Here is a 27,550-nt window from a genome sequence, read left to right as displayed (position 1 = left end):
GTTTCATCTCACATATTCCTCATAACAGCCCCGGAAGTAGAAACTGAAATCATACTTATTTTATAACAAAAGACACAACATGTAAGTAACATGCCCACGGCTGCACATCTAATAAGTGAAAAGGCTAGAATCTGATCCCAGAGAGTTTGAACCAGCAGCATTAATAAACATATGCTAAGTAGACAAAGGTATTTGAGAGGACAAATTCTTCTGGTATGATGACCATTCCAAGTGATTAGTAAAATGGCATCTTCTTATTGACAATAATAAAGAAAAAGACCCCTTTTCTAAATACCAAAGTTTTACTCACCCTTTAAGTTCCACGTCAATTGATACTACTTCAAGAAAGATTTTCTTGTCCTCCTCCTCTGCAGATGAAATCCACACCCCCCTTTTCAAAGTCCCACCGTTCCTTCCTCGTATTTCTCTATTCACTCCACTTTATTCCAGCAGGAGCTAGGGGGCTTTTAGTGGCTCACGTGCTTCCATGTTGTTTCCATGAGGCTGCGAGCTGCTCAGGCTCAGGTCTTCCTCGTCCTTTTGTTCCCTGAAAATAGTACGTGCTCAAAAATAATTGTTTCAAGTTTTTATGGACACAGAATTATAAACAATAATAGCTAGATTTTAACTGCCCTTGATACCTTTGATGTCAAAAACTAAAGCAATGTTATTTTTTGAGAAATTATCATATTATAGAAGTATATCTTAACATCCATTCACATTTATGAAAATACACTGCATGTTTTTCTTTGACTTTCATGATTAAAATATGGGTTTGTTATAACAGTTTTCAAGGAGGGGTCCTGCTTTTAGGTCTCCAGCAACAAGTTTAATGTCAGGCTTCAGCTATGAGTTGCAGGAAGATGTTAAAGCCAATTTCCATATATATGATCACATAATCAAGAAGAATACAAAATTATCCACATGCAGTTGACTGAGAAAACCCATGTAGATTTGAGGGTGGGGCACAGGCTATGTTGGGCAAATCTTCCAAATGTGACCTGGGTTGATGGTTTCAGATAGTGTATTTGTTTCAAGCTATGCTACAGAATGAAAAGTAGTAATGCTGGCAAATAGGCATTAATCCAAGAGTGGCTGGAGGCAGGAAAGCAGCCATAACAGCTGTATCTCTAGACTGTTAGTATGCTAAAATGAAGAGTAGGTAGCTGGGTGAATGCCTTCTATTTTTTTCTCTGTGTATGAAGAATTGGCACAGAACAATGTCACAGTGGGGTGTAGCTTTGACGTTAATTTCTCCATTTTTTCTGACATGTGTGGTTTATCAAATCGACCTTTCAAGTGAAGATACATAAAAGAGGCAAAGAGCATTTTCCTTACAATATTACAGTAACACTGCTACCCTGTAGACAACAGGGTAAAGGATAGTTACATATTGTTTCTGCTGTTTGTTCTCATCACAGTCACAGCATCTGCCAGAGGGTAAGAATGCCTTGGACAGTTTCATTTTTTGACATTCTTGCTTAGAAACAAGAAAGAAAGAAAAAGACATTGCTAATGCAGGCCGAAACAATAGACAAAATTTTTCATTTTCGTCTTAATTGCCATGGATTTGTGTTAAATTATTTAAACATTAAAGTTTTATAGAAAGGCAATAAAGAGAAGAGAAATGAAGGGAAAGGAAGGAAAAGTTGAAAGACCTCTCTTAGAAGAAAAAGCATCTTGGTGTTCCTGAGAAGTGTAGAGAATGCTGCTTGGCAAATAGGATGAATTCTGGAAAATGTTCTATCCAGGCACATCTTAGAACAATGGCAATCCATGGTGACCTTCAAGAGTTAGATCCTTTGGAAACTCCCCTCTACTGTCAAACTTTGAGGAGCAGAAGTTCCCATGAAGCACAAGGGCCCAAAATGGGAAATTATGCCAAGATTAGTGTGAGCTTCTTAGTACTAGAAAGACTGGAAGTGACTGGGAGCTTGAAGTATCAGCAGGTAAACTAGATGGTGATGTTTGAACTGAAATGTCACTGCAATTTCCCTTGTTTGCTTCAAAGTCTCCAAAGTACAGTGGCCTTGACAAACAAGGATTAAACTCATTTTTATGTGTTAAAGTCTTTGAACATTTCCCCTAAATATGTTATTGTAACTCCCAGAGGGAAACCCTGGGGCAAAATACCTTTGAAACCGAAATCAGTCAAAAGGAGAAATAAAGTGAAAGAAACCTGTTTATTTCTTACAAGCAGTCCATTTCTGCTTTCCCCTATCTCTTGCAACCCAGCTGCAGGAGAAGAGGCCCCACCCACCCTCTCTGGTCCTGATAAGCCCTAGCTCACCCTTGTAATTACCTATTGATAAGGAGATGGCTACTTCTCCCCACCCCTTGGAAACATCTATTGATATGGAGATGAACTAAGGCCAGTGAGAGTTTCTGGAAATATTGCAATTTTACTCACAGTTATCATCCTGGTTAATTAAATAATTAGAATGTGATGTTTTCAGTGCTATACAAAAAATGAAAAGTATTTAAAAGAAAACTACAAGTATGAGGAAGCAGCTGTCAAGGTGTTCCTGGAACCATTCCAGTTTTTGCACTGCAGATCCTGCATCCCAAGAAATAGTCCCAGGCAAACCGAAATGGTTGATCACCCTAGGGAAATGTTAGTAGAGTAAAACCTCTCTACTTTCAGAGGTAATTTTTTTTTTCTCAAGAAGCCCTGTCTCCTAAGCCTCTAAACACAGGTAGTGCTTTCTCAATTTCAAGACACCATTCCAGGTCCATCTGTTTAGACAGGCTTTTTCCTCTGTTGATGGGGGAGAGAAACTGTTATTCCTCCTTTGCATTTATGAGGCTCTTTCCTCCGTATGCATAAAATGCTTTCTAAATATCTCATTAATCCTCACAACATCCCTGTTGGTAGGGGAGCAAGCATTACAGCTTCAGGTAGTGAAGATTCTTGTCACTCTAATAATGGCATTTTATTACTTAGCTTAATGCAATTTTATTGCAGGTTCCTGGAAGTTTGAAACAGAATGGCTTTTGCAAATGGGAATAGTAAATAAAGAAAAACGTCATCTTGAATATAAATCCTTGAGAATGAATGTTAAAGATTGACAGTGAGGTTTGAGATAGCAGAACACATTTCTCTTCCATTTTTGGTTTGCATTCGGCTTTTCTACTTCGAGTTTTTTAGTTTAGCCAGCTTAAAATGGTTTTCAATGTAAATATTCAAGACTTTTCAAGCCTTTACTATGTTTTAATGTGGAAATAAACAATTTGAGAGTTGGAGAAAATGCTAAAGGTCACCTAGTAACCCATGTTAATTCAACTTGTTAGCTTCTCTCTCAGATGAGGAGGGAGGGCATGGTGAGCTGGCAAGAATTCTAGACTGAGTTTCCACCTGTTTATGCCTCTGTCAGGCTATGGGACTGTCAGCAAGTCTCTCATTATCTCTGAATCTGTTTCTCCATCTTGAAAATGAAAAAGTTGAGCTAAGTAATTGCTGGAGTTCCCACAAGCTCTGAGATAATGGAGAGCAGATGCTCAGGGAGTTTGTGACTGAGCTGGGCTCACAGAGCTAGGACCCACACCCATACCTGTTCCAGGGAGCCTCACACCAGGCTAATCTATCTATCTTTGCAAAATTTTAAGTTGTTTTTTTAAGAATCCTACTTTACCTCCCTTGAAATACAGGTGTATTGAATATTTCCCTGTGCTTTTCTGCCTCTACTGAGACTGGAAACACAATGAAACTTGCTTAGGGGACTGTGTGGCTTCATAGACCACCTGCCTAAACAAATTTGCCAAGCACTGATTCTGTTTCCTAGAGGTGTGCTGCATCTGGTGGCCACCTGCTTTATGGGTCTGTGAGCAGCATACCAAGTGCATGAGGTGGCAAAGTCAGAATTTTTTGTAGAAATGTAATAAAAACCACAATCCCCCCAAAATTGTAGGAAATTAAGCCTTTAACACTACAAATATCTCTTGCTTAACAAAAATTCTTTCAGTATAACTTGTACCTTGATAAATTCATGAATCAAATTTCTATTCACCCTAATAAAACAGTAATTCTGACCTCTTTATCATACTATTTCCCCCCACTTATTTGTATTGAGATAATCTATTCCTTCTAAGGAGCAAAAATTGCTATACTTTATGATTGCTTTATTTGCATATGATCTCACAGAGTGTGAAAACATAATCATTTCCATTTTACAATCAAAGGAGTGTTGGCCATGTGAGTAAATGATGGAGACAGGTTAAGCAGGAATAGTCTCTGGATTCCCAGTCTGGTATTTTATGTATTAGAGTGGTTCTCAGTTCAGTAATTCATGTCCACCTCTGGCAGGTTTTACAGCAAGCATTCTGTCTTGGGCAGTGGTACCATTTTCATTGTGCTATATAATTAAAATAGAATGGTCACAAGTGATTTGCAGGGCCTTTAGAAATGGTAATTAAAGTTGCTACCCTCACACTGTTAGGCATTTATTTTTTTCCCCCAAAATTAAATGAAACAACCTGTTTAATTGCCTGAAGAGCTATACTTGTCTCTTGAGAATTAAAGTTTACATCTAAGTAAAGGTGAAAGTAGCCATTTTAAACAAGCTACTGGACAAGCACAAAGCTCACCAAGTAAGAATTGTGCCACTGATCATGTGACTAACACATCTTAAATAATGACTTCACAGGTCTTATAAGAATGTTTTCACATTATTCATACTCTACTTTAAATTCTTCTTTGGGTCACAAATTCCAAAATAAATTGGGGCTATATTGTTGGCTATTATAATTAGTCTTACTATATTTCATCAAATCTAAAGCAAATTGTATTTTGTGTATGACGCAGAAAATAAAAAAATCCTTCCAATCCAGATTTCAGAGATTACAAAGCCTGAAAAAGTGTATCGTAGAAATAATGCAATGTAGTTAGTAGTTCAAAAAAATTACTATTTATTGCCCCAGATTGTGTGGACTTGTAACTTTTAAGTAAAACTGCTACCAGTTAGTTTTGCCAAGGCCCAGTATGAAGGACTATTATAAGGGACTGTTATTTCAGACAGGAGTGGGAGAAGCAATGTTAGAGTGATTTTTTTTCCCCAAATACTATGGACTAGAACTAGCTATTTTATGCATAGATAATTCAAAGAGTTTCCAAGGGATTTACTTTCTCTTGAACAACTCATGTTAGATCTGAAAATACTTCATAATATTCCAAAGATATTTTAGATCTGAAAATACTTAACGATATTCCAAGGGAGAAGGCATCATTATTGTAAACAGGTCTTAAACAATGCCTGAAACTTAATGCAACAAATCTTTCATTCCTCCTTTCTTCTGGTTCACAAAGCTGTTGGGTAGGGAATACACAAATCCAGGAGCAAAGCATTGCTGTTGTTTGGTGCTGACATTTGTATGTGAGTAACAGCAGCATTTAATATTTTCTTCAACCATCAACCAAATGCTTTCTGACATTATACTCTAATTCTGCAAGATACAGAATCAGGTGTCATAAATGACAAAGGAGGTGAGCTGCAAAACTCAGTTTAATGTCTCATTTTTCTAATTTCCCAGGGGTTGAGGTAGATAGAAACATTCTGAAAAATTCACTTCTATGCATATGAATCTTCATAAATGCAAATTCTATTGACTTTAACATTCAATTTGCTAGAAAACTTGAAAGGTTTGAAATTGCAGTTGAAAATGCTTTCTTTTTTGGCAGTCAACAATAAATATTTTGCAAGCAGTCAATGACATTAGGATTAAGTCAGAATAAAACTACCATTTAATGCATGAGATTAAATGTAGACTTCTATTCACAGTTGGCAGTATCATCATCTCTCTAAAATGGCAAATAAGGAAGCTTTTGACACCATTTTTTGCTGTCTATCCCTAGCAACAAACTTGCCTGACAGACAGTGTTCACTAAATACGTATTTGTTGAGCTAAACATATTTTCACTAAATAAATCCCTAATTAGTTCATTCAAAAAATTATCTTGATCACTTACTTTTTTCCAGTTCCCCAAGGAAACATTACAACTGCTTTCAACTTTCTAGCCCCCCATTTCTGTACTTTGCACTTTATATATTTTTCTCACTATAAAATAGACTTGATTATCTTCAGCTTGGCTGCTAGTACCTCATTTTCACTTGATTTCCCATTTCCAGGATCGAGTACTTTTCATCTGTCTAGCTATTATTGTCAAAGCTGCCTTCTTCATCTGTCACACTGACCCATCTTTCCCTACCTAAGGCCTTCATCAATTTTCTGTTACACTGAACATCACGTCTGCAATATTCTCATTATTCCTAAAGCCTTTCACTGGGAAGATCAAAATACTTTGCCTCTTTCCATCTTCACCTCTCCCAGTCCCTTTTGTCTGCCTCAAATTCACCTTATTGCGTGTGTCTCATTTAAATTATCAACATTTTTCTTTCATTCTTTTGCAGAGCACAGTGTAGCTTGCTTGGCATAACCTCCTATTCTAGCACACGAACATTATTTAGGTAATTTTAACAGCTTCTGAAATTCCAGTGTTTTCACTAAACCTTCATAGACTCTTCAAATTAGTAATAGCTTATAATTATCCTAGCAAAGTAATGAGATTTCCTTTTATTTTAACATGATCTCTTCTGTAGTAATAGAGAGTACTCACCCCAAATATGTTACATAGAGTATTTTATATTTCATTCAGTTCTTGGTGTAGTAATTTATTCCATTGTCTGTATATCTTATAGATAGTTTCCCATGTCTATGCTTTCTTTCTGAAGTCAGAAATGGTTTAAATAAATTTATCTGAAAATATAAAACTTGCTAGATTCCAATTAAGTGCTTAATTTTGACTGCTTCTGGTATTTTTTAGTTATTCTTAGAACAAAATATATGATAACCATACACTCAAACTATATATTGAAAAGAGCTCAGAAATTGGTGTGATGAGATTTTATTAAAAAATATAAAAATAAAAAAATTACATTTCTAATTCTCTAGGGGTGAGGGAGAAAGTCAATCATTTATACATAAAGAATAAAGCTGTTTCCATAGCACTCGATAGTTTTTATTTTTCTCCTCTAAAATTGTGGTTCTAATACTTTGATGTGTATAAGAAAATATAAGAGAATTTATTAAAATTACATTGTCCCAGACCCTAGCAGTAGCATTTTAAATTTATTTATCCTGGAATGGATCCCAGGAACACACAATTTCAGATTAAAAACTTATCTTCTGTTATGGACTGGATGCTTGTGTTTCCCCAAAATTTGTATTTTGAGGTCAACATACCTAATGAGATACTATGTAGAAGGGAGCGTTTGGAAGATAATTAGGTCTAGGCTATGTCACGAGGTAGGGAGGGCTTCATAATGGGATGAGTGTCCTTAGGAAAAAAAGAGTGTCCAGAACTCTCTGCACATGCAGTGAGTACAGGCCCTCTGAGGACACAGTGGGCAGGCAGTGTGTACAGGCCAGGAAGCAAGCTCTCACCGGAAACCAGTCCTGCTGGACCTTGGTCTAGGGCTTGTTATTCTCCAGAGCTGTGAGAAACGAAATGTCTATCGTTGAAGCCCCCTAGTCTGTGGCATTTTGTGATGGCAGCTCTAGCAGACTAAGACAGCTTCTTACTATGCTTTCTGATAGTTTGATCTTTTTTATTAGCCCATGTCAGCAGGTTGACTTAACCCATTATTGGCCTGCAAAAATGCCTCACTGAAACTAGAATTGTTCTACATATTTTTTATTACTTTACATTACTATTGTCACTTGGATAATGAATTCACATTGTACCGTTTTACCTTTTTATTGGAATTCCTGTAAAAAATATGATGCTTTCAACATTTTCTGCTTCAGACATTCTGTGGTAGACATTGGTCTCCTGAAATACAGTGCTTTCTTTTGACCTTTTTTCAATTTTGAAGTGAAATTGGTTATTAGCCCTAGTGTATCATTTTATAGATTCAAAACAGTCTTTGCGAAAGAGTTATCTGGGCCACTTATAACAGTAATGTGATGTGCAACAAATAGAAACTTCAGAGAGAACTAATTCTTTTTGATATTGGACAGAGGTGTCAAGCTATTTGGAAATTAAACATTGTTTCAGAAGGAAGACAATACTAGAGGGCACCCTTTTTAAATTTTGAACATAGTTTATAGAAATATTTTTTTCTCCTCCTTCTTTGATACCTAACAAAGGAGCTGATCTCTCACCCACCTCCCTACTTACCTACTCCCACTACCACCTCCTTAGCAACAGAACTGTACCATTCATTTCCAGCCTTTCTAATTTACCTTAACTCTCTCTGTCTCCTGTGCCTAAACAATTGTAGTTTAAACAAGTAGTTAGAATTGGAGAGACTTTGACATGTTGCTACTTAAAAATGTTTCTTTATGGTGGATATATGAGTGTTCATGATTTTATTTTTAGAATGAAAATTTGATTTTAAGTTAGTTCTAAATGATTATATTTTTTCATAGAAATCTTTAGTGGAGACAGGGATGACTATATGATATTCATAGTATTACCCTTGCTTAAATGCCATCTTCTCTGCTTTGGTATTATGTACTTCCTCAAAAAGACATATGCCTTTATAAGTCACAGCTATGGAAAGAAAGCTGGTTTGTGTAGAACTGGAGTTTAGGAATTTTGTTACCAATAGTCACATGGAGACATTAACCATATACCTCTTGTAAGAACTTACAAGTACAGAAAGTTCTACTCACAGCTTAAGAAAGAAAACACGTGAAAATGGGGAAAAAATGAGTAGATAGAAACTTATATAGAGAATTTCATAAAGTTGACATGTGCTATTTATATATAGCACACTATAAATATTTCAGTGAAATTCTGATATAAATTTTTAGTTACCCATTAATACACACTGGTGAAAATTCACAGCCAACTAATCCTTTGGAATTTACCTTAGTCTGGTTTGGTCTTCATATCCTTCCTTTACATCTGTCTAAATTCTGCATATCTTCTTTTATAGGTAGGTACTGTTCTCGATGAAAAAGTCAAGTTTGGAGGCAAAGCTACCTGACCTTGGCTGTGTGTAGACTTTGATGCTTGTTAACTATTCTACCTTAGCCCATTCACTACTTCTGAGCTGTAGTTTCTTTATATGTTTAATGGAACTATTTTGAAGAAGGGCATAGTCTATACAGAATAACATAGCCTTTTTTTAAGGACACAGTTATACAAAATAACATGTGTAGAGTGCCTATTGGAATGCCCAGCCCATAGCAGGCTCTCAGTGAATGGTGGCTGCTATTATGGTGGAGTTGATGGTGATCTACATAACTTTTTATTTTTATGTGTTTGTTTCTCTAAATTAACTCCTGATTTCAGAAAATAATTTTCTTCATAAATATGAGGGTTTAAAAATTTTTCCTCAACAGTTTAAAAGGACTTTTTCTTCTAACATTCTCTGCTAAATGCCTACCACATATTACACAAGGTGTTATTTCTTTTTCCCCTAATACCTCTGTGATCAACCTTTTAGTTCTAATAGTTGGCGGAGGTAAGTTACACTGCTCTGGTATTAATGAAAAGAGTGTCTTCTTTCCCTGGTTGAAACTGAGATGAAAGGCATCCCGTTGATATATGTAAACAGGGCTCCCAGAACATTTCCTGGGAGGCTTGATTTAACACCCTCATGGGGACAGCCACTGCCATTAGTGACGGCAGACAGTAGGGACAGAAGAGGGGAGCTGAATTTTTCTCTGCAGGAGAAGTCATTAAATGTCAGCTCTTTAGTAATGATTTAAAAAATTAATGCATTTGAAGACACTGGGTCGATTTTGGTGGGGAAGTTTCATGGATGGGGAAGTTTTACTCACATGACTTGTGAGTATCTAGTATTTAAAAGGGTAATATAGAGTTTTCCTTTACCAAGAGTGTGAAACAACAAAATATTATTCAAGTGAAATGAGCTAATCTTCCTTTAGTTGGAATATTAGTTTTTAAATAATAATCTCCAATTCGAAGTTTTATTTCTCTCTGGAAATATCTTGTTTGTTCCCAAAAGTCCAAGTGCCTGTTAAAAAACCCATTGCAATTCATAAACCAGGGTTCTAAGCAATGCAAGTCATTTTATATATTCATCTCTGGCAGTTCTAACAGTGAAGACTTAGTATCAGCTATGAATTTCATTACTGTAATTTTACTCCCATTCCAAATCATTAATATTGATGCTAAATAAATGATAGTGTTATCCAAGCTAAATAATATTATTCTAAACTGCTTAGAAAGGAAGTACTCACACAGTTTTTCTCACTGCTTTTGCAAAATGAGGAGGAACTGAAATATGACAGAGCTTTAGCAATTGTAATGCTGACGTTCTGGTTTTTTCCTTTAATATTTGTCAAATTCACAGAAAACTAAAAGACAATGGTCTTATTGTTGAAACATTTTATTCATAAGGCAGAATAACATTGATTTCCAGTAAGTGTTCTATTAGAATACTTTGAAGAGAATATGTAGCATATACATGGCTCCCAAACTAAATGACTTTTACAAATGTATCTATTCAAATTAAAGAGTACAGTTAAAACTCCTAAACTGGCTTTTTCCCCAACACCATTTAACTTCAACCTACAGGCCAATTAACATTCACCTACATTTTTAAACACCCCCTTTGATGATCTATTTACTTTGAAGCTCCGAGAAAATACATGAAGAGATCTATTTTGGTAGAATGCCTTTCTGTGACATGCATGCATGCGTGTTCACAGATTCTTCATTTCTTCTTAGTCTTTTATTGTGTTGCATGTATTTTTGTTCTTTGTTTCATTGCACACATTTTCTAGAGACTGGATTCTTTTGCGTCTTTTTAAAAATCACTTTATTAAGGTATGATATATATACAAAAGGCTGTAAATATTTAATGTGTACAAATGATGTGTTTGGAGATAAGTCCAAACCTGTGAAACCATTGTTACTTTTAGTGCTATAAACTTATCCATAACCTCCAAAAATGTCCTCCTACTCCCTTTGATTTTTTTCCTCTTGTGATATGAGCACTTAACATAAGATCTATACACTTAGCAAAAGTTTTTAAATTGAGTATAATTGATATACAACTTTACACTGGTTTCAAGTATACAATGCGTTAGTTCAACACTTACCCGTATTATTAAATCCTCACCCCCACTAGTGCAGTTACTATCTGCCAACATAGGAAGATGTTACAGAATCATATATTCTCCATGCTGTACTACTATTCCTGAGGCCAACTTATATTATGATTGAGAGTTTTTGTGCCCTTTTATCTGCCTCACCTTTCCCACCCACTCACCTCCACCTCTCCCCCATGGTAACCTCCAATCTAATCTCTATTTCTATGAGTTTGATAATTTCACATTCCACATATGGGGTCATGCAGTATTTGTCTTTCTATATTTGGCTCTTATCACAGCAGAATGTACTCCAGGTCCGTCAATGGCTGGATTTCTTTTTTTTAATATTCCAATATGTGTATATGTCACATTTACTTTATCCATTCATCTGTTATTTAGGTTGTTTTTATATCTTGGGTATTGTGAATAATGCTGCAGTGGACATGGGAGTACAGATATCTTTTTGAGACCAGATTTCAATTCCTTTGGACACATACCCAGAAATGGGATTGCTGGAATATATGATAGTACTATTTTTAATTTTCTTAGGAGACTTCATACTCTTTTCCTTAATGACTGTACTAATTTATATTCCCATCAACAGTGTACCAGGGTTCCTTTTTTAGACATCCTCAACATTTGTTGTCTTGTTTTTTGATGATAGCCATCCTAACTTGTGTGAGGTGATACTTCATTGTGGTTTTGATATGCATTTTCCTAATGATTAGTGATGTTAAACACCTTTGCATCTATCTATTGACCATTTGTATGTCTTCTTTGGAGAAATGTCTATTTAGCTCCTTTGCCCATGTTTTAATTGGGCTGTTTCATTTTTGCTATTGAGTTGTAGGAGTTCCTTATATTTTTGGATGTTAACTCTTTATCAGATATATACTCTGAAAATATTTTATCCTATTTAGTAGTTGCCTTTTCATTTTTTCAGTGGATGTGGCTCCAGGCTTCTTCTAAAACTCAAATTTAAAACACAAAGGGTTTGGGCTGTCCAAATACAAACTTCAATCTTCACAAGTATTATTAAAAATGTCTTTATTGCAAAGAACCCTTTAAGCAAGAGAGACAATGTTTAAGCTCTTCCAACAATAGAGTTCTATAACTAAGCACTTATTTCTTGATTTCCCCTAAATTGAACTTTACAGCATAGTCAAAGCAAATTTGGTTGCTGTTTCGTGACACCATTTCTTTCTCCCTCTATTCCCTTGTTCCTTACTCTTTATTAACGTTATCTGAACATTAGTTTTGTTCTAGACTCTTCTTCAAGATCCATTCCATAGAAACCAAGAGCAACCCATCTCTGTTTAAAAACTGTGCAGGCAAAGAGATGCATGGAATGGAAATCTAAGGTTATGAACTATACCTTACATTTAAGTAGAGACCTAAACACAATTTGCAGTTTGAGACTCTAATCCCCAGCTTGTCAGTCTTCGTACAGATTATTGCAAGTGATAACTTTTCAGTCTTTCAAAAATATGGAATTCTCTTTATTGCCCAATTTCTACTGAACTAGGGCTGTCAAAGCAAAATTGCACTGGACAGAGTTAACAGACAAGGAAGAATTTATTCAGTGCTATTGCAATAGGGGAATTGAACAAAACTCCACTGAAACAAATGGTGGGAGAATTTCCATTAGCTGGGGTGAGTTAGTGGAGAAGTACTAGAGGATGTTAGGGGGCCATTGGTCAGTGTGATTAACCCATCTGTATTTGTTAGTTGGTGTTCATCTAAGTTAGAGTCCTATCTTCTCACAGAGACTGAGAGATAGGGGCTCTTTCTCATTAGCTGATTATATTTCAAAGGGATGGTTCCTCGGTCTTTGAAAAAGATATTCCTGGGTTGTAAAACTGGCAAGATGCTGGGAGAAGATTATCATTTCAAAGTGGGCAGAAAAGTAATTTATAATTACAAGATGTAACTCCGGGGGATAATCCTGGGGCAAAATACCTTTGAAACTGAAATCAGTCAAAGGGAGAAATAAAGTTTAAGAAACCTGTTTATTTCTCACAAACAGTTGTCCTGTCTCTCTCCTGACCAGGCTGCAGCAGAAGAGAACTCTACCCAGCCTCTCTGGTCCAGATAAGCCCTGGCACGCCCTTGTAATTACTTATTGATATGTAGATGATCACTTCTCTCCACACCTATTGATATGCAGATGAACTAAAGCCAGGCAAGAGATTCTGGAAATTTTACAGTTTTACCCATACAAACTTTCTAAAGTAAATTCTCTATGAAAAAGGAAATTAGAGGCCTCTAGTCAGGAAAAATCTGTCCAAAGTTTAATGAAAGAAGGGAGAACACTAAGGTCAACTTGGTGAAGGCAGTGCCAGTCTTCCATTGTAAAATCAACTGGTATAGTGAAAGTAATGCAGTCTTGGTAGTTCTTGCATAACATCTTACAAAAGGAAAAGCTGAATATATCCATCAAACAGAAGTATTTGTTATTGCTTTTTCTGTTTTATGAACAGATTGATTAGAAGGAGCTCATCCTTATTTTCCCAAGAATCATAAATTCTGGGTCAAGTTTGCAAAAGTTGTTATTATTCATTCGATAATAAGACTTGGGATGGTATTATTTTTCTGGAAGATTTAAAGATGATACCCATTAAGCTTATTCCTTGGCATGAATACAATTTGATGCACAGTATGCACAGATCAAAGGTTTAGGCTGGTGAACAGAGTATTGGTTATGACCTCTTTCACCTCCGTGTTTTCTTTGGTGTCTTTTCACCTGGGGTAATATGCCTAACTATGCAAAATCTCATTTCCATTTCTCTTTCCCTAAAAGTTGCATGTTGAACACTATGTGATTATTATAGAATACCCCAGTCTTTTAGCAGAAAGGTGACACATCAGTGCCATTATTACCAAAGGAAATCTGTGGAATTCTTTGTTTTCAGGCTGTATTGGCCTATTTATACTGTTAGGGGAGGAAAAATAATTTTCCCTTTATCCTTCTAGATTCATGGCTGAGATCACCCAGCAATAAAAGACAGATTAACAGGAGAAAAACAAACAGAAATTTAATAACATACATACCTCTTGTGTACATGAGAGATAGATACCCAAGAAAACTGAGTAATTCCCTGAAGTGGCCCAAGCCACCACTTTAATACATCTCCAGCTAAAGACAAAAGAAAGATGTTGGGGGTAGTGGAGTGGGGAAGGCCGGTTACAGGAGGGGACCAGGAAAAGTCTGTGAAGGAGGATATGATACTCATGCCTATTTAAGTCTTTGCCTTCTCCATTAATAAGAGTCTCTGGAGTCACCCTTCTCTTCTGGGTGTAGAAAGGGAAACACCCTTAAGATGGAGATTTCCCTTGTCAATGTAAATAGCTCATAGAAAAGGGTAACTTCTACTCCTGTGTCTGTTGTTTCTTAAAAATAATCACCCAAAAATAATCCTTATGCCAAAGAGGCGTATTCTGGGGTAACAAATTCTGCTCCCCTCCAACACAAGTCTTTTACATACACTACTAAAATTCAGTACGATGTATATAGGCTCTTTATATTCCTGATTTTACAGTTATTTGCAAAGGTCAACATTTCCATTACTCAGAAATACCATTTGATATGCTCCCTAAAGTGATGTGGAGGGTGGGGAACAGGAGGCATGGAAGAAACACAAACACAAAAAAAACCAAAAAATTTAAACTTTGTACCATTGTTGAAGGGTAAAATCTGTGTTTTAGAAAAATACATTCAAAAGCCTTTGCATCTTTAAATTTTGTTCAGTATTTGAAGGCTAGCCATAGAATCACTGTGCAATTTTACACCAACAAATACATCTCAGACCTTGACTTTTTCTTTTCTCCATGAAAAAAACCAGCCGCAGGCACAACAGAACAGTCCCAAAGATGCAATTAAACTCAATTGCTTGTTAATGCATCCTTCACTCTTTACAACTATTACATTTCCAGGGTAATACATTACTGAAAGTAAGTTAACCTACAGTTTGGATTGTCTTTCACTGAATGTTGTAATCACATGAATATTATTTACAGAGAAACAATAAAATATGTCTATTCAGATAGAAAGTTCAGAAAAAATGAATTTAACTTTGGTTTTACTTTTGATACAGTTTTAGAAAGTAAACTTAACTTTCCGTTTTAGATTGAGAGAAAATGCCAGTTCTTTTCCAGGACAATCATAGTAAGTGAAATAGAAAGTACAAATAGGATTCTGCTGTTTGGAAAGGTTATGACAGGTTCTGAAGTTTGTATCAATAGGGTTCTGGAGTGTTTGTCTCTGTACCTCTCTAGCAAGTAATTTCAAATGTGTGTTCCTTGTTTATAAATAAGTGAAAGTCCAAGGAGTTAGAACAAGAAGTACTTTTAGGTGTCTTCCACTGTGAGAAAAATAATACCTATCATGAAGGTCATGCTATGTATGGAGAGTTTTACAATGTTTATTGCTCAGCATACCTTGTTAGTTAGGAATATCAATATCCATATCCTGTTGACGTTTATGGAAACCTAAGCTCTAAGAGAGAAGCAGCTGATCCAACATCGTTCATTTGCAGTCAGAGGTCACATACAGACCTGTCTGGCTCCCAACACCATGCTGTTAATTCCTGCCTTCTGCTGTCTTCAAAGTCTACAGTACTGTTTCATGCAGTTACATTTGGTTAGATGGTATTTTGTTGCTGTTAGTATCAAAATTCAGCATATTTTTATCTTTTTTGGTTTACTTAAAAGAGATTCATTTTTCCCTTTCACAGTTAAATATATAATTAAAAGTTTCATATAAATGTAACCATAACAGTATCAAAATTAAATATGGGAGACACCAATAGTACATATTTTGAAAAGTGCATAACAAAGAATCCCATGGTTTTTCAATAACTAGATTAATTTTTGAACTTTTTTATAAATAAGAAAATTGACACCAGTGGATTTTGTGTATTGGCATATCACAGTGAAATCCCAGGGAACTCTATGGTTTGATCAAGAATATTTCCATTCAAATGAATCCTAATCTGCAGTAGGGTTCATTGGGAGGTGACAAAGTTGCTTTATAATGTAAAGTACCACAAGTAGGTGAATCTTATTATTGGAATCCTGGCATTGTGATTTGAGGAATACAGATTAAAATCAAGGCAACTCAAAAGAATTGAGCTGAGCTCCAGAAATGCAGAATCTCTTGTCCCATTCTAAGAGGGCTGAAATTTAATCTGCATTTAATCAAGATCTCCAGCAATTTGTATGCATATTAAATGTGGAGAAGCACTGTCTTAAAACAGGATCCAAGGGAATTTATTTATTCTTCTGAAGTAATACTTTGGTCCTTGGTCTATGTTGCTTATTAGAATCACCTGTGAAACTAAAAATTTTCAGCTACTGGATCCATGGGTATTGAATGGTTTGGGATGTTGGCACGTGGTAGAGGTACTTTGAGGGATATCAATCACACCACACCCAACACAGTTGCATAAACACATATGCGAACAGTCCTACCAAGATAAATATCTTTTTTAATGTATATGGATAATTCTGACTTGAACAAAATTTGAAAAAATTGTTTAGCCTATCTGATGCAAAACAAGCCATCTTATATAATATCTCCCTTCTGAGAAAGGAATATATCTTTTTTAGAAGAAAAAAGGATATTTTATTTTAAAAATCCAGAATGGGAATACAAATATAAAATATTTAGGTATAAACTTAAGAAGAAATGTAAAGAACCTACACAAACAAACCTTAGGTGAGGGTATATTAAAAAAGACTTATGTAAGACTTGTTCATTATGCTTCAGAAGATTGGAGAAAGGAATATTTTATCCTAACATTTACCATGATTCTACTGATTCTAAATTTATTGATTTTTTAAAGTTTGATAGAACACTACATCATTCTTAATGTCTTTTCTCAATGCTCATTCCTTCCAAAATATAAGTATTATTTTGTTTCTTTAAATCCAAGTTTATCTTTGTACCCTCCTTTGAAACATTTCACATCCTATTTTGTACATATACATATATGCATTGTTGATAATATATGTTTGTTTGATGGTCATTAAAATTCCCACAATACCTAGAAAATTATTTAAAATGTGACACAATCAACTGTTGAGAAATGAATGAGAAAATGGATGACAGCACAAGGGATAATAATGAGGAGAAATCAGTATAATGTAACCAAATAGTAGCTGAACCAAGAGTCAGGAGACTTAGGTTAAACCCCAGACCTGCTGTTAAATCAAATATGATCTAGAGTTCACCAAACCTCTCCTTTTTATCAATTCATTTCATGGACGTACTGGGTAAGATTTTTAATGACTCTTCCAATGAATATAAAATTTAAAACAAAACAGCCAATTATTTTCCTTGACTGAATTCTCTTATCATAAGTTTGAAAAGTACATTTCTATGTCACAAATTTATTTCTACCTGATTAATCAAGTCTTGATATTGTAGTCGTTCCCCTCAATAATTATTGTGATTAAAGCAAAAGACAAGGATGTTCAGTATCCACACTTTCAAGATGTGGCTGAATTATATTACATGACTGTACTAGTTGTCTATGCTCTATAACAAATTGTATAAACATAGTGGCTTTAAATTGTGTATTTATTATCTCATAGTTTGTATAGGACAAAAGTCTGGGCACAGTGGAGTTAGTTTCTCTGCTTTAGGGTGCAAACTTCAATTTAGTTGCCGGCTGGGGCTGTAGTCTCATCAGAGGCTTTACTTGGAAAAGATTTGCTTCCAAGTTCTCTAAGAGACTTGACATGTAACTGAAGGAGACAATTTCACTAAATGTCTGCTATTTCATAATCAAGATCCCCCTTTCTCAGTTTTCCAGTAACGGGTTTCTCCCTTCTGAGCCCTAAATGACTGCATCCTCAACATTCATATTTCTACTAACTAAGATGATTTTGGCTCTATTGTGCTTATCAAAATTCTTCCAGCTTCTTCCCACTCCTTGCTCCAGAGGCTCTCCTATATTTAATCATTTATTACATTATTAGCCAGTTGTGTTACTGAAATCTGTATCAATTTTCTATTGTTGTGTAATAATTTAGCATAAACTTAGCAGTTTAAAACAAAATGCATTTATTACCTCATAGTATGTGTGGGCCAGGATTCCAGACCTTAGCCATCCATCCAACTCCTGTCCTAGACCCTCTGGTTTCTGACTGTTGCTGGGCAGCTGCATCTGGGGAGGTCTCTCCCTGTGCACCAGGTGAAACCTCAACCTAGATGGGAGAGGGTTCTTGACTCTGAAGGAGAAATAATTCTTGAGCAGGTCGGAAGAGTATAGGAAGGAATTCATTAGAACAAGAGTAGAAATGAATGGCAGCAGGCTTTCAGGCAGCTGAGAGCAGGAAAATGCAGAGGTGTAGAGAAAAAGTTTGCTAATCCTTTTCTTGGTATAGAGCAGATTCCCTTGCCATCTTTTAAAGCCAGGGTCACTTGGCATCCCGTGTCTTCTTGGTTCTGCACTGAATGGGGACTCGCCCTTACTACCTTGGGATTTGGGGAGCCACAGAGCATGGGATGAAGTGAGATTATGTTCTGAGAACTTCCCAAAGACAGGAGATTTTCAGGCAGGCTTCTGCAGCTACAGTTCTATCTGGGTCATCCAGGTGACTGGAACTTACAGGCCCAAATCTGAGCTCTCAGCAGCCCTTCCCTACCTATCACAGGGGAACTTGGAAATAGAATGAAATAGCAAAAAGACAAAATGCAGTAAGCTGAGCAGTGAAAAGCTTTATTTAAAGGCATGCACTTAAAGAGAGAAAAAGTGTGGGCATGCTCAGGAGGTGCACTAAAAGACTGGGGGTTCTGTCTTTTCAGTATTTTTCAAAGGGCCAGGGGGTATAGACTTGTAAAGTGACCTCAGAATGCTTATCTCCAATGAGACTCAAGTCTCTCCTATTATCAGTCTTCCAGGTAATTCTGCAAAATTAATTTAACACAAGAAATTGGTCAGTTCTCTGCACTTGTGCTCTGGAAACATATCAATCAAGACCACCTGCCCTGCCCCCTATGTAGATTGAGTTATTGTCTGTTTGTTAAAGAATATTTTAGGAATCTTCCTAACTTCCTGGATTTTAAAATGGAATCTTAGCTTTGAGACAGGAACCATAGGCTTAGACAGAGAAGGGTGAGGGCCTCCGGAAAAAGCAAGGTAAGATATTTACAGTCAAAGTAATGTAACAATGTAAAGTCCCTACTGAAACTCTGTGTTCAGCATTATGCAAAGTCAAGGTCACACTAATTCTCTAGGGTAAAGATACTAGACTAGGAATATAGACATCTTCAGTGAGATCTGTTAAAGGTCAGAAGGCAGGAGCAACTTGGCCTGGAATGTTTGAGTGTTCTGCAAGTGTATCTCAGCATAACCCGTGACTTCACTGTAAGCAGCGCTAGCAAGCAGGCAACAACCCAGCCCACCTTGAGGGCAGGGCAGGTGATACAAGTCCACACCCTAAGCCCTCAATTCCCAAAAATCCTCAACTGCCTATAAATCCCCTAGACAGCGCACCACCATGGGCTCTCTTATCCCTTCCTAGCATGAGCCAGGAGCTCTATTCTCTCACTGTATCTCTAAATAAAAGCCTCTACCCTGGCTCTCCTACCTTGGGTGTTCGCTAAGTTCATTCTTCGACTCTGCAAACAAGAACCCCGGGCATCAGCTTTAAGATGGAATTCTTCCTGTTCTTACTATACTGTTTATATCTCAGCATTTTTCATCATAGGCAGGAAAAGTTAACTATGAGGCTTGTCGCAGGTCCCTGCCGTACATCATGACTACTGGCTTCTTTCCTGTCTACATGGCATGGGGGTCAGGATCTTACCCTCTGCAGGTTACAGCAGAGAACATACCTAATAAGATAGAGTATTTAAATTAAACAAAATCATTATTTACATTAAATATGACTGATAGAAATTTAAAAGAAGATTGTCAAATTAATAGGCAGAAATAAAAGAGCAGGAGCCCACAAAGAACTCAGAGAGTTAATCAGATTAAGCCAGAGAGCTAGAAAGGACTCATGCCCTTTGTAGTGTGAGTTCATTCCACATGCTCTAAATCTGGGCTGACCTTGAGACTTCCTCTAGCTAATGCAGGTGAGATAGGGCAGAGACAAGAGACAAGCATCGTGATTATTTTTCCTAAAAATGCTGAGACTAGCATAATAAGAACAGGAGCGACTTTTCTTAATGCTAAGATTCCCACTTTTGAACGAGAATTGGGAAGTTAAGACTAACATTCTTTGGTAATCAGCCAACGACTTAAAGCAGGGCAAGCAGTCTTAACTGATATGTTACCAATACTTGGGAGTGGCCACTATTTTAGAAAAGAACAAAAGGTTTGTCTTACAAAATTACCTGGAAGACTAGCTATAGACAATGACATATTGTGTCTCACTAGAAATAAACATTGTGAGACCACCTGAGAAGCCTATGCACACTCCCCCACCCTTTACCTTTATCCCATTCTTGAAAGCCTTCAAAGACAGAATCCTAAGCCCTTAAGCGAGCCTCCTCCTCACTGAGGTTGCCCACACTCCCTTTTCTTGGAGTGTATATTTTCAAAAGACTTTTTAATGCTCAATTTATTATCTTTTGTCTCTGTGCTCTTCCAGTGGCATTTTTGTCACTTTGCTATTCCATTTTATTTTCCAGACCTTAAGCATAAGTCTTCACTCTCTCTGTCCTACTCCAGATAAGCAAGTAAACCTGCCTTTATCTCCCTTGACTCTAGTCCATTCCTCCCTCACAGCATATTCAAATAAAACTTCATTCTGCTTCACTACTGTGTCTCTGCCCTTTAATTCTTCATTGAAGTGGGGACAAGAACTGAGGAGAACAAAATCAACTTTTAAAAAGACAAAATTATGTCATGTGCATTAGATGCCAAATGTAAATATAAATATAGATAGGTACTTGTAAAAGATTGGAAAAACATACACCATTCAACATTAATCAAAGAAAGTTGTCATAACTATAGTACCAGAAAAAAATGTATTACAGAATAAGAATATTGCCAAAGGAATATTAAATCATTTTCAAGTAGTCAGTTTATCAAGGAAACATACATCCTAAATATGTATCACCTAACCAATGCATTTAAAAATTCTATGAAGCAATTCTGAATTATATTCAACTATATTTTGAATATATTGAATAGAATTTAAAAATATAATACATTGAATTATATTTCAAATTATATGAAGCAAAATTTAACAAATATTGTTCAACTAAAAGGAAAAATAGGAAAACTTATAGGTATACTTGGAGACTTTCTCACTTCTCTCTCAGTAATCAATATAAGAAGACAGAAAATCAGTAAGGATTTAGGGGACCTGAACTTTCAACCAACTTGACCAAATTGAAATTTATAGCACATTCTTCTCAATAGCAAAACATACATTTTTTTCAAGTATGCATGGTAGATTGACCATTACAGAAAAAGAATATTGCCAAAGGAATATTAAATCAACACAAACTATAATTTGGCTTTTTAAATTTGATTTTCACAGTGAAAAAAAAACTTATACAATCTCACCTGCTTCTTAAAGCTTAATTACTTTAATGAGAATAACAATAGGTGAAACTAGCTTTTGTGCCATAGTAACTATACAAAGCAGAGGATTTCCAGCTAACCATAAATATCACGAGGATTAGTGTGCTTAAATAATCTGCATACTCATTAAAAATGGCAAGAAACTCAAGGAGCTTTCTTTTGATTCTTTCTTCTACATAGTTTGAAAGCATTTCAAAAATATTCTTTTAACTTCAGCATTAAAAAATAATCCTGAGGTCTCAAAATTGTTAAAAATATCCAATTCTATACTTGAGCTTAAATTGACCACCATAATTATCAAATTTCAGTGTACTTATTTTCTAAGAAAACAAATACAGTTCCCTTTTCTTAACTCTAATTCCTCTTTCTCAATTTTTTAAGAAATATAGAGGGGGAGAAAAGTTCAATTATGTATTTTTCTCCTAACATTATTCTTTCATTGGCAGCTGACTGGTTCTGAAGTTTTATGAATCCTCTTTGGACATATGTATTCTGGAAATGGATTCTGCCTTGAGCAATATGATTCATCAAGAGGTAGGAAAACTTCTAAATGAATGTTCCTTTCATCTCTCCTCACTCTAACACTTGGATTTTTGTTCTTTTTTCATCAGTGATAATGAAAAGTGATGTCACATTCTATATCTGGACCACTAGATCGTTTTATGTTTTAAGTTACATATATTATGAAGCCTTACCAAACTACATTTTTAGTGTTTATAAATCTTTAAAATCAATGCTTGAATATAAAAGACCCAAATGCATTTTATTTCTTAAGTCTATTGATAGGAGGTAGTGATTAACTGAATAATCATCACATAATGCAGCCTTAAAAATACACCATACATGCCTCAAGTAAAGATTAAGCAACTGATTGAATCTATTCAGTTGAACTGTGGACTTTATTATCTTCTTGGTTCCATATTCTTCATATTCCTCTAGAAGAGGGCTCTAGATGATTTGTGTTTTAATATAGGATCTGGTGAGCTTAAGGGCTTTTCTGTGTGTTTTTTTACTCCACTCTAAGCTTTCTGTTATTCTTCTTCACTTGTTCTATAGGGAGGGGACCTATTCATGTGCTTCTTACTCTACCAACAGCAGGCTATTATGCTTGTTGCTTATTCTTAGCCTTATGATAAAGGCAGGGACAGATCTCTGCTCTCTTCTTGTCCACTTGAATCTTAAACAAACCTTGTGCTCCTGGGCAGCAGGAGGAGGTTTTCTCAGAACCAGCCTTTCTTAAGTCTTGAGTAGGAGGGAGTTTACTAACTCTTGTCCTGAGGTTGTAAACCTCTGCTTGCAACCAGGGCAGAGGGTTTTTGCATCCACCCCACTCCTAGCATCAATGTATTATTGCTGGTGGCTAGGACAAGAAAAGTTTCCCTGTGCCTGTGCCTTCTGCAGAAGCACACATCGTTTTCCTTTACTTCTCCTTCAGAAGCCATCCTTATCTGAGTTCTTGGAGAGTATTTGTTGCATCTCCCCCAAAGGCTTTTTTTTTTCTATCAGTATTGCTAAGGGACCACTAGTGTCAACATAGTGAGAACTAAAAATAGGTTAAGAATTAGAAAACCTTAATTGCATAGAATGATAGATACAGATAAAGATAAAAATATATCTATCTTCCGTCCTCTCTTTTTCTTCTCTCTCCCCTCTTTTTCTCTTTCTGTATATGTATACATATATTTTTGTGTGTGTGTGTGTGTATACATATATTTATCAGAGAATTCTCTAAGCCTTAGGTGGATTTAACAGAGAATTCAGCTGATAATTTAGAGAGGAAATACAGCCAATCTTACACAAACTACTTCATAAGATATAGAAAAACATCTCTGTAAATGGATGTTTGCTATGTGAGAAAATATGAAATAATATTAAAAGTGCTGCATTATTTTCTGTTTTACAACATTTTCCTTAAAATTCTTAATTCTCAGTATTTTTGTCATTAGGGTTTTTAAGAGTTTCCAATAGGTGGAAATGGAGATCAAGAATTTTTATTAAGAAATTGCTTTTCCTGAAATGAAGCAACCATCTATCTGTGTGGTGAATAGGTCTGAATTTTTACGCTATCTGGCAGCACAGATGGTTCAACTACTATCACCACCGATACTCTTTTGTTTTGTTCTTACAGAGCGTGTTGTGGCGAGTACAGTATTAACAGTTGCCTTACAACTTAATTCTAGTGATGAGGATGTGTTCAGTGTAGTGTATCAGGGAAGTAGGATTTTGCAAAGCTGGATATTGATTTGGGAGGATTATCAAATATTTTTCATTTTAGGTTTTAAAGTGTTTCAGGTTTTGCATTTTGTGATTACATTTTCTGTTCCTTTTTCTGCCAACTAGTTTCTTAGAAGTGCAAGAAAAATAGAGATTTGGCAAAGCAGGTGATGAGATCAAGTTTTGTTTGCTAATACTGTTATTCTGTTGGGTTAGACATTGTGTGAAATAATTTGCTCAACTCCTGCAGAGAGATAAACTATTCTTTTAGGGTCTGTCTAATTTCTGCATTCTTTAATTGCCGACCTACACTAACATTTTAAATTCTAACAGAATCTCTATAATGTCAAATTTCAAAACTATATAATGTAATTAAGGAATTGAATCATGGAGACCAGACAAAATTCTGTCATGTAGACTCAGAATTTAAGGGAATTTCTAGAGGGAATATGATGATTCTCAGATTTCTTTCTTCCTTCTTCCCTGATGATTGTGTTATATGTCAACTGATGCCCCTTCTATTGGGCTTCTTTTCTCACAAGGATATTTACAAATTCTATCTTTAATGACTCAAATATTCACTATTAGTATTAGTGTTAGTGAGTTTAGTGTTAGTGAGTTTACTCATATTTTCAGTGCTTGCTGGACTTAGCCTATCTGTTCAGACTCCTATTCTTGGTATTTCTTATCTGTCTTTCTCTGTCAATATGCAAAGGTGAAATTAGAGAAACAACTAGAACCAAAAGGAAAACAGGAAAAGCAAGATGTGGAACTCAAAAAGGAAGTGCTAAACTGTTCTATGTTGTCACTGGATACAAAGTTTTACATTCCAGGTAAGTCTTGTCTTTAGTTAAGCCAGGGCCAAAGAAGTGAAAGAGTATATCTCAAGTAAGTTTTTGTCTGGGAAACTAAGGTTTAAAAAGAAAATTTCCTACATATATTTTATAAGACCTACATTACGTTTTTTTAAATTTGAAGTATAGTTGATATAAAATATTACATTGGTTTTAGGTGCACAGCATAGTGATATGACAGTTATCTACATTATTAAATGCTCACCCCAGTAAGTGTATTACCAACTGTCAACATACAAAGATATCACAGTTTCATTGACTATATTCCCTGTGCTGTACTTTCATCTGGTAACTAATTTACAATATAATTGGAATTTGTGCCTTTTTATCCCTTCATCTATTTCACCCACCCTACTGCATGTCAACCACCAGTCTTTTCTCTATGAGTCTATTTCTGTATCATTCATTTGTTTTTAGATTCCACATATAAGTGAAATCATGTGGTATTTGTCTTGCTTTGTTAAGTTCATTTAGCATAATACCTTCTAGGTCCATCCATGTTGTAGAAATAGCAAGATTTAATTATTTTTTTAATTGCTGAGTAATATTCCATTTGCATATGTACCACCTCTTTATCCACTCACCTCTTTATCCACTCATCTATGACAAATAGTCTGGTTGTTTCCATATCTTGGCTGTTGTAAATAATACAGCAATAAACATAGGAATATGAGTGCATAGTCTTTTTGAATCAGTGATTTTCTTCAGGTAAATACCCAGAAGTTGAATTACTGGGTCATACAGTATTTCTATTTTTAGTTTTTTGAGGAACCTCCATACTGCTTTCCACAGTGGCTGCACCAATTTACTTTCCCACCAACAGTATAGGAGATTTTCATTTTCTTCACATCCTTGTGAACACTTGTTTTTCTTGTCTTTTAGATAGTGGTCATTCTGACTAGTGTGAGGTGCTATCTCACTGTGGTTTTAATTTGCATTTCCCTGATGACTGGTGATGTAGAGCATCTCTTCATGTGTCTGTTGGCCATCTGTATGTCTTCTTTAGAAAAATGTCTTTTCAGGTCCTCTGCCCAATGTTTAATTGGGATTTGCATTTTTGGTATTGAGGTGTATGAGTTCTTATATATTTTGGATATTAGCCTGTTACAAGATATATCATTTGGAAATATCTTCTTCTATACAGTAGGTTGCCTTTTCATTTTGTTGATAGTGTCCTTTTCTGTGCAGAAGCTTTTGTGTGATGTAGTCTTATTTATTTTTGCTTTTGTTTCCTTTGCTTGGGGAGACATATCCAGAAAAAAATTACTAAAGCTAATGTTCAAGAGTTTACTGCTTATGCTTTCTTATAGAATTTTAAGATCTTATATTTAGACCTTAATCCATTTTGAGTCTATTTTTGTGCCTGGTGTAAGACAGTAACTCAGGTTCATTCTTTTGCATGTAGTTGTTCAGCTTTCCCAGCACCCTTTATTGAAGAGACTGTCTTAGCCCCATTGTATATTCATGGCTGCTTTGTAATGTGTTAATTGGCCAAATATGTGTGGGCTTATTTCTGGGATCTCTATTCTGTCCCATTGATCTATGTATCTATCCTGTGCCAGCACCATATTGGTTTGATCACAGTAGCTTTGTAGTATAGCTTGAAGTCAGGGAGCATGACACCACTAGTTTTGTTCTTCTTTCTCAAGATTACTTTGGATATTTGGGGTCTTTTGTGATTCCATGCAAACTTTAGGATTATTTGCCCTAGGTCTGTGAAAAATACCACTGGTATTTTGGTATGATTTGCTTTGAATCTGTAGATTGTTTTGAGAACTATGGTCATTTTAACAATATTGAGTCTTCCTATCCACGAGCATGGAAGAGCTTTCCATTATTTGTCATCTTCAAATTCTTTCATTGATGTTTCATAGATTTCAGAGTACAGGTTTTTTTCACCCCCTTGGTTAAATTTATTCCTAGATATTCAATACTTTTTGATGACCATCTAGGCTGAGGAAGAGCTGGAAATGTGGTGTTCACCAGCCCTTTCTTCCCTGGAGAGAGCTCCTTCAGACCCTACCCCTCCAGAACACTTCCCAAAGATAATACATCTCCTTTCAAACTGCTGCTTCTGTGTTGGGTCTCTGAGTGATTGACAAGGCTCACTGATCCTCCATGAGTATGGACTTAGCTTCACAGAGCCCTCCAGCTCTCCCTGTGTCTAGTCCTATTGATTTTCAAAGCCAATGTTATAGGGACTCATCTTTCTGTAGTAGATCCCCAGGGCTGTGTGTACTGGACTCCTGCACAAGTATTTCTTCTCTCTCTCTGTCCCTCACTCCCTCCTTCTTGTGGGTTGGGATGGGGAAAAGGCTTGTATTCAGCTGATTGTGGCACTGACACTTTACCCTTCTCAATGTGCTCTCTTCTTTTCCTTATGTGTAGAAGGTCTGTTCCACTGCCCTTCAGGTCATTCTCAGAGTTAGTTGTGTTAAGCTGTAGTTTTTCCCTAGGTGTGTACATGGGAGGTTATCACCGTGACCTCCTGCCCTACCCTCTTCCTAGAATCCTGCATTCCACAGAGTTCTTAATGTTAGTAATACTGCTCCAGAATATTACCTCAGAAATACCAAGTTATTATTGAGTATGCTTAACAGTCTGGGTGATGTATTGCCTTGGGTTCCCCCAAAGACCTCAATACAACAATTTGAAAATAAGTCTTATTGGGAGGAGCTGTCAGGAAGCACTGACAGTGAGAGCAAAGCTAATGAAGAGTATGTTACTGAATGGACAGCTGATGATTGTCAGTCTTCTCTGAAGACTCTGACAAATGTGTGGAACATATCTCAAAATTGTCACAATAAGGAATGATTAACTTACATTCAAGATTTACCTCCCTCACTGTGTGAGGGCTGTTTTGGAGCATAAGTT

The 27,550-nt window shown here is 36.0% G+C and overlaps 1 long non-coding RNA gene across 1 annotated transcript; it reads left to right on the top strand.

Moving 5' to 3' along the window:
- Positions 1-24,634, top strand: LOC130682699 (uncharacterized). The gene is made up of 3 exons (XR_008995989.1): positions 1-81; positions 22,055-22,142; positions 24,538-24,634. It is a non-coding gene; the product is annotated as an uncharacterized LOC130682699 (long non-coding RNA).
- Positions 24,635-27,550: the final 2,916 nt, after the last annotated feature.

Source organism: Manis pentadactyla, chromosome 2 (genome assembly GCF_030020395.1).
Source record: "Manis pentadactyla isolate mManPen7 chromosome 2, mManPen7.hap1, whole genome shotgun sequence".
NCBI lineage: Eukaryota > Metazoa > Chordata > Mammalia > Pholidota > Manidae > Manis > Manis pentadactyla.
The sequence above is the reverse complement of the archived record's forward strand: the minus strand, read 5'-3'. Positions and strand labels throughout refer to the sequence as shown.